At 38.9% G+C, this 6,197-nt stretch overlaps 1 non-coding gene across 1 annotated transcript; it reads left to right on the forward strand.

Annotated features, from left to right (window-relative positions):
- Window positions 1-1,908: 1,908 nt before the first annotated feature.
- LOC113254186 (U6 spliceosomal RNA) lies at window positions 1,909-2,012 on the forward strand. The gene has a single exon (XR_003315709.2). It is a non-coding gene; the product is annotated as a U6 spliceosomal RNA (small nuclear RNA).
- The last annotated feature ends 4,185 nt before the right edge of the window (window positions 2,013-6,197 follow it).

Genomic DNA, 6,197 nt, shown 5'->3' on the forward strand with positions numbered 1-6,197 from the left:
CCCCTTGCCCACTCACGATGAGATTACATAAAATTGTGAACACAGAAGTGAGAATTTTCTCAGTCTCCTTGGGGTCTGTGGCCAGAGGTTTCAGTAACCATAAGCTTAGATTATTTTTGTAGGGAGAGATATTCATCCTGGCTGGAATACGAGAGGAATTTCTTAAGGATATAAAATCAGTAAACTCTGCCAATTCTCCACCATACATAAAACTAGTGAGAGTTTGCTTCTTGTGTGGTACAGTAAAGGGAAGTCGGTAGGCCCTGGGACACACTGTGTTCCCTCTTCCCCGTCCCTTACACCCTTGAAATCTGACCCCCTCCACATTAGGTTGTTAAACTCATGTCACTGTTTGGTATGCATTTACTTCAATGAAACATGGGTGAATTACTGTTCATAAAATGAAACAAAATAAGCTGGAGTAGGCTGTGGTTACAAAAACCCCTTCCCAAATTTTAGTGTATTAAAATAACAAAGGTGTAAGAGTTGCTCATGTTCCACATCTTTCGGGGCATTCCGCTTCCTGTCTTCCTCACTATCAGGAAAATCGTTGGTCTCCTAACACAGGAAAGAGTCCATGGTAAGCTACACACCCAGCTCTCGAAGTTTCTACTGGGGGAGACACATGTCACTTTTCCCTTGTTGACTAAAGTAAGCCACATGGCCAATACTTAGCTTCTAAGTGGTGGATCCTGAAAGAGAATTGTAAAGAGATGATGTACTGCACTGAAGACTACTACAGAGGGCGGGGAGGGTGTTCCCAGTTAGAGATGAGGAGCCAGATCACCCCAGATTGGGAAGAAACAAACGTATGCTTTCAGTGTTCAATCAGCTGAAGACAAATTAATGAAATCTTTATTTACTTAAATTAATCCTCTCCAGCGTTTAAGTAGATAGCTTGGGGAAGCTCAAGAGCAAAGGACCTCCTTATTTATAGCGCCCTGCTCCGGTCTACAGCCAAGGTCCACATGTACACTTGGAAGAAAAGTTGGAATGATTTCTATATACACCAGTGCTGCTCTCATACTCGTTATTTCCCTTTAGAACTCAAGTATATCTCTTCCTCCGTACCTTACATCATTTTGGTCAGCAGAGGAATAATGCAGGAAAGACAAGACTTTTATTTCCTCACTGCTGTTCTCCACAATTTTAACTTAGAGATAATATCATATATGTGCTGTTACACATATCTGTTCATTCAGAAGTTTTGAGAATGACCAGAGGAGAACAGATAGGCAGGTAGGTAGGTGGATCAATGGATGGATGGATAGATGATAGATAGATAGATAGATAGATAGATAGATAGACAGATGATAGATGATAGATAGATAAAGGGAATAAGAAGTATGCTGTATGCTAATATTATATATTATTCTTCCCAGAGTTCATGGTAGAGTTGGAGAAATGGCAGGTTCAAACAACCAGGATTTTCATTGGTGCTTCCCATTGGCACATCCATATTCTTATTCTTGATTTCCTTTCTTTCATGTGTGATAACACTTGCAATTCATTATCAGCAAAGCTAGGACTCAGGAAAACAGATGACTCTTGAAGAGATGACGTATTTCAGAAAAATGGGGAGGTTATGATATTCAAAAGGATTATAATCAGTGAAACAAGTTAAAATGGTGATAAGCATACATTATTTTTTTAAAGATTTTATTTATTTCTTAGAGAGTGAGAAAGAAAGAAAGAGAGAGCACAAGCCAGGGGGAGCAGCAGGCAGAGGGAGAAGCAGACTCACTGCTGAGCAGGGAGCCCGATGCGGAACTCGATCCCAGGACATGACCTGAGCCGAAGGCAGATGCTTAACCGATGCTTAACCGACGGAGACATCCAGGCATCCCAAGCATAAATTGTCTTTTCAGATAATGAAGATTAAGTGTTTTTTAAAAAATAAGATTTTTTGTGTTTACTTTGGCAACATGTGTACTAAAATCGATACAATTCAGAGATTAGCATGACCCCTGCTTGATGTTGATACACAAATTCATAAAGCATTCTATATTTTTGTGACAATAGTTAACAGTAATGTATTATATACTTGAAATTTGCAGAGGATACAGTTTAATTCACCACACACACTTGCACACAATGGTAACTTTGTAGAAATGATGGGTATGTTAGGTAGCTTAATTGTAGCGATCTTTTTACGATGCACACATATATTACAGCATTATGTTGTACACCTTAAATATATACAGTTTTTGTATGTGAAAGATATCTTAATAAAGTGGTTAAAATTTTAAAAATAAGATTTTTTAAAAGTTAGGTTTGTTGTTTAGGATTTTTCCTGAGTCTCTAAAATCTCGTGGAAAACTCATTATAAAAATCAGACACTACAGACGAAAAAGGCATAGCTAACGTTCATCCTGTGTGAAATACTGCATATGCTTATTTTGAATTTATGTGCTGATAGAAAAAAAAAAGTTAAGTTGTAATCAATAATTTTGATTTTTTAAAATATATTTTTAGTGTTCATTTTTGTCTTTATGTGATGTTGTTTTCACTGCAGGAAGAAAAAAATGTTCATGTAATTATTACTTATGTTGGTTGGGAAAATCTGATTTAATTTTCTGGGAATGACCAATTCTCTGTCACTCATATGCACTTCTGAGACCATAGCCATAATCTGTAATGAGAAGACTGTTGTTTTTCTTTGATGATGGATCTTATGTCCTTTTGATGATTGTTCCCGCCTTTTTCTCTGAATTTCAGAGAAACTCCAGGAACTGTAGGTTCATTTCCTGGTATTGTTGAAGGAGTAGAGGAAGGGAAACACTAACTCCAAGTGTCCTGTAAACTATCCTTTGTCTAAAATATTCAAACTCCACTAAATCTCCCAGACCACCTGCTGAGCCCAGAATTAACTTAGGAGAGCATTTCAGTGCTTCTACAAATGTATGGAAATATGTACGTAGCATTTGCTCTATCTGTCATTAGGTGAGTTTTAGTAGATGCCCAGTGAGGACTAAACCCTCAACTAGCTGTCAGGAGTGCTGATGGCTAACAGCTCTCGATTCAACCCCTCTCCAGCAATTGTTCTCAACTGAGAAGATCTGCCTTGCCTCAATCCAAGTCCCCTTTTCAGGGCAGTGCTTTCAGTGACTGGTTATAAGGGGTACATGAAAGAGAACACCCTTGTTTTAAGACAGGATGATTCTGTGAAGTCATCCCAGCCCCAGAACTTCTTCCTCTGCTTTTTCGCTCCTAATTGATGCCGGAGCACTTTCTGATGAACTCACCGCCTGAAAATCTCAGTCAGAGTTTGTTTCCCAGAGCAACCTCCCTGTGATACGGATGTATAGTCAGACAACAAAAGCACAGACATTCATTCACACCATGTATTTTTACAAATCCATCTTCTGAGAACAATCTCACAGTCAGTACCTCTTGTGGCCCCAAATGAAAGTACTCAGAGATGTTTATGTACATTCTAAGGAATTCCTTTTGACCTTCCCACAAAGAATTAACAATTAGGGATATAAACTCTGCAGTCTTATTTGTAATTTCTAGAAAATTATCTGCCGACAAGGCTAATAGCTTCTTCTAGGTTTGGGAAAATAGCAGATTCTTCTGTTCAACTAGAAATGTGTCTGAGCCAGGTTGGGAACAAGCAGTAACTAATGCATGGCCCCGATTTCTAGGCAAATATGATGATGAATTCCTATATTACAAAAAAATTTTTTTTGAAAACTTGTAGCATCAAGCAGCAATGGAGAGTCCCTGGTAGGTCTGCTTTAGCAGATGTAGACCCAGGTTCCACCGGCATATTGTGAAGTTTATGTCTACCTTAACATTTTTAGTGTTTCAGAGTCAAGAAGCTAGACTGGAATGAGTATAAAACAAAATAAACTATTTCCCTTTGGTTTTGCCTAAACTACTATGTATAGCTAAGTGGTTTTTAACCAGTGATTTTGACCCTAGAGGATTTTTCAAATTATCTGGAGACACTTTTGTTTGTCTCAACTCTAAAGGGAGGAATGCCCTTGGCATCTAGCGGACAGAGGCCAGGAATGGTGCTAAACAGGTGACACTGCACAGAGCAGACCTTCTAAACTAAGAACTACGTGCTCCAAAATGTCAATTATGTGCCTGCTGGAAGGCACTCGCTAATTAAGGAAGGGTCAGAAATACTCCACTTCTTCCATGGAAAACTACCAAATTAGTCAATTTCCTTAAACGTGGCACTATTCTGTAAATATGCCTGCAGCTTATTTTGCTTCTATCCTTCTTATGCTACAGATTTCCACAGATCATACAGCATTTCCAGATTTCTTAACATCAGCAGCTGAAGGAAAAGTGATGAAAATCGTAGAAATGTACAATAGCGTGTTGATCTCATGTTTTGATGGCTTATGGAGTTTAAGATACACACATAAGTATATACCTACGTAATTCATCCTTTTGTTCTTTTGTGCATGAGAGTTATGTGAAAGTGAAATCTTGGGCATCAGATAACAATGTTGGTGATGTGAGCTCTGTGAAAATAAGATCACACATTTTTCCAGCAGCCTTTTCTTGTAAAAATGCTGTTGGATTGCTGCTGCAACACTTCAGTTCAACACACATTTGTTGTCTTACCGTAGATACTGTTGTGGGGTTGGATAGAGTAGCATATCGTTCCTGCCTAGACAACTTACACTTTCCACATGGCTAACCACTTAGAATTGTGACGAATCTATCTGCTTACACAAGCTTAAAATGTATTTCCTTTTTATAGTCAGCTTTTAGGGAAATAAAAAGGAGGCTTGACTTTTCTGGCTCAAGCCACTGGCACCACAAGATGAATCTTAGAGAAGTCAATTTAAACATAGATTTTTTTGTAAAATGCTCCTTGTAGAAGGTTAACTGATCAACCAGCTAGCCAGATCAATTTGATTTCTTATTTAGCTGATGAAGTGATCAAGTTCGTAAACCTTGAGATAGTCTATTTATGTCATTAGTTAGATGGTAAAACTTGAAGTTGTTAGTCTAACTGTATTACAGAAACTAAAGGCAAAGGGCCAGTCTCAGATTTAAGGGTTGATTCTCTCCCAGGAATTAAACCTATCCTACCGTTTCCACAACAAGTCACAGTACTGTGACCTAGATACTACCTCTCTCTGTGGTTGGCATCAGGAGTCTGATATTCTTCCCTATGAAATTTACACAGTCCACAAAAGAAGATAAGGATATTTGTTAAAAACAAATTCTCCACTTGTGGCCTCAAAGATGATTTAGAGGTTCCCTGAATGATTCTACGTCACCCTTCTTTTTTTATAGTCTGCAAGGTTGCTTTTGATGTTTCGAGTTGTTTGTGCAGCTTAGAAAAGACAGGCCATCCAAAGCCATGCGGAGACTTTGTGTTTGAACAAAAGATACACTTGTGGATAGTCAAGCAAAGGTGTCAGTCCTCAGAGAATGGCAATGGAAGAAAGCTCAACCTGTCAGAAATTTACAGAAGGAGCATCTGGGTCATGTTACTTGTCAGGTGGAGGGTCCTTTAGCCACGTTCTAATAGGTTCCGGCTGCTGGGTCTATAGTTATTGCAAGTGCTAGCAGAAAAACTCTTGAGTCAGTCATCTTATTTCCACCGAAGGCCAGTAGTAGATGCTACTAATAAAAAACAGACGCAGGAGATCCAGATTGCGTGTGTTAAGGTACCGGCTCCCCCACTTGTTAGCTATATAGAGACAAATACACTAAAACTTCCTTTATCTGTGAAACTTGAAAATAACGGTACATCTGTGCTTGTGGTGAAAATTAAAAGGTTTAACGTTTGTAGCAATAACATTCTGAGTGCTAGCTACAATAAGAGAAATCAAATATGTTTTGATTTTCACAAATTTGCTTGAATTTTGTGTGAGTAGAGGCAGTAAAAGGATTCTAGCTAGTATTTTACTCAAGGAACATTTATTAAGAGCTGTCAATCTTTTTTTTTTTTTTTAAGATTTTATTTATTTATTCGACAGAGATAGAGACAGCCAGCGAGAGAGGGAACACAAGCAGGGGGAGTGGGACAGGAAGAAGCAGGCTCATAGCGGAGGAGCCTGATGTGGGGCTCGATCCCATAATGCCGGGATCATGCCCTGAGCTGAAGGCAGACGCTTAACCACTGTGCCACCCAGGCGCCCCAAGAGCTGTCAATCTTAATAGTTGTTTCTGCACTTGAACTAGAGGTCAGGCTCTAGTCACACCTTAAATAAAGTTGGTCC

The sequence above is a fragment of the Ursus arctos genome, unplaced genomic scaffold (assembly GCF_023065955.2).
Source record: "Ursus arctos isolate Adak ecotype North America unplaced genomic scaffold, UrsArc2.0 scaffold_20, whole genome shotgun sequence".
In the NCBI taxonomy this organism is placed as follows: Eukaryota; Metazoa; Chordata; class Mammalia; order Carnivora; family Ursidae; genus Ursus; species Ursus arctos.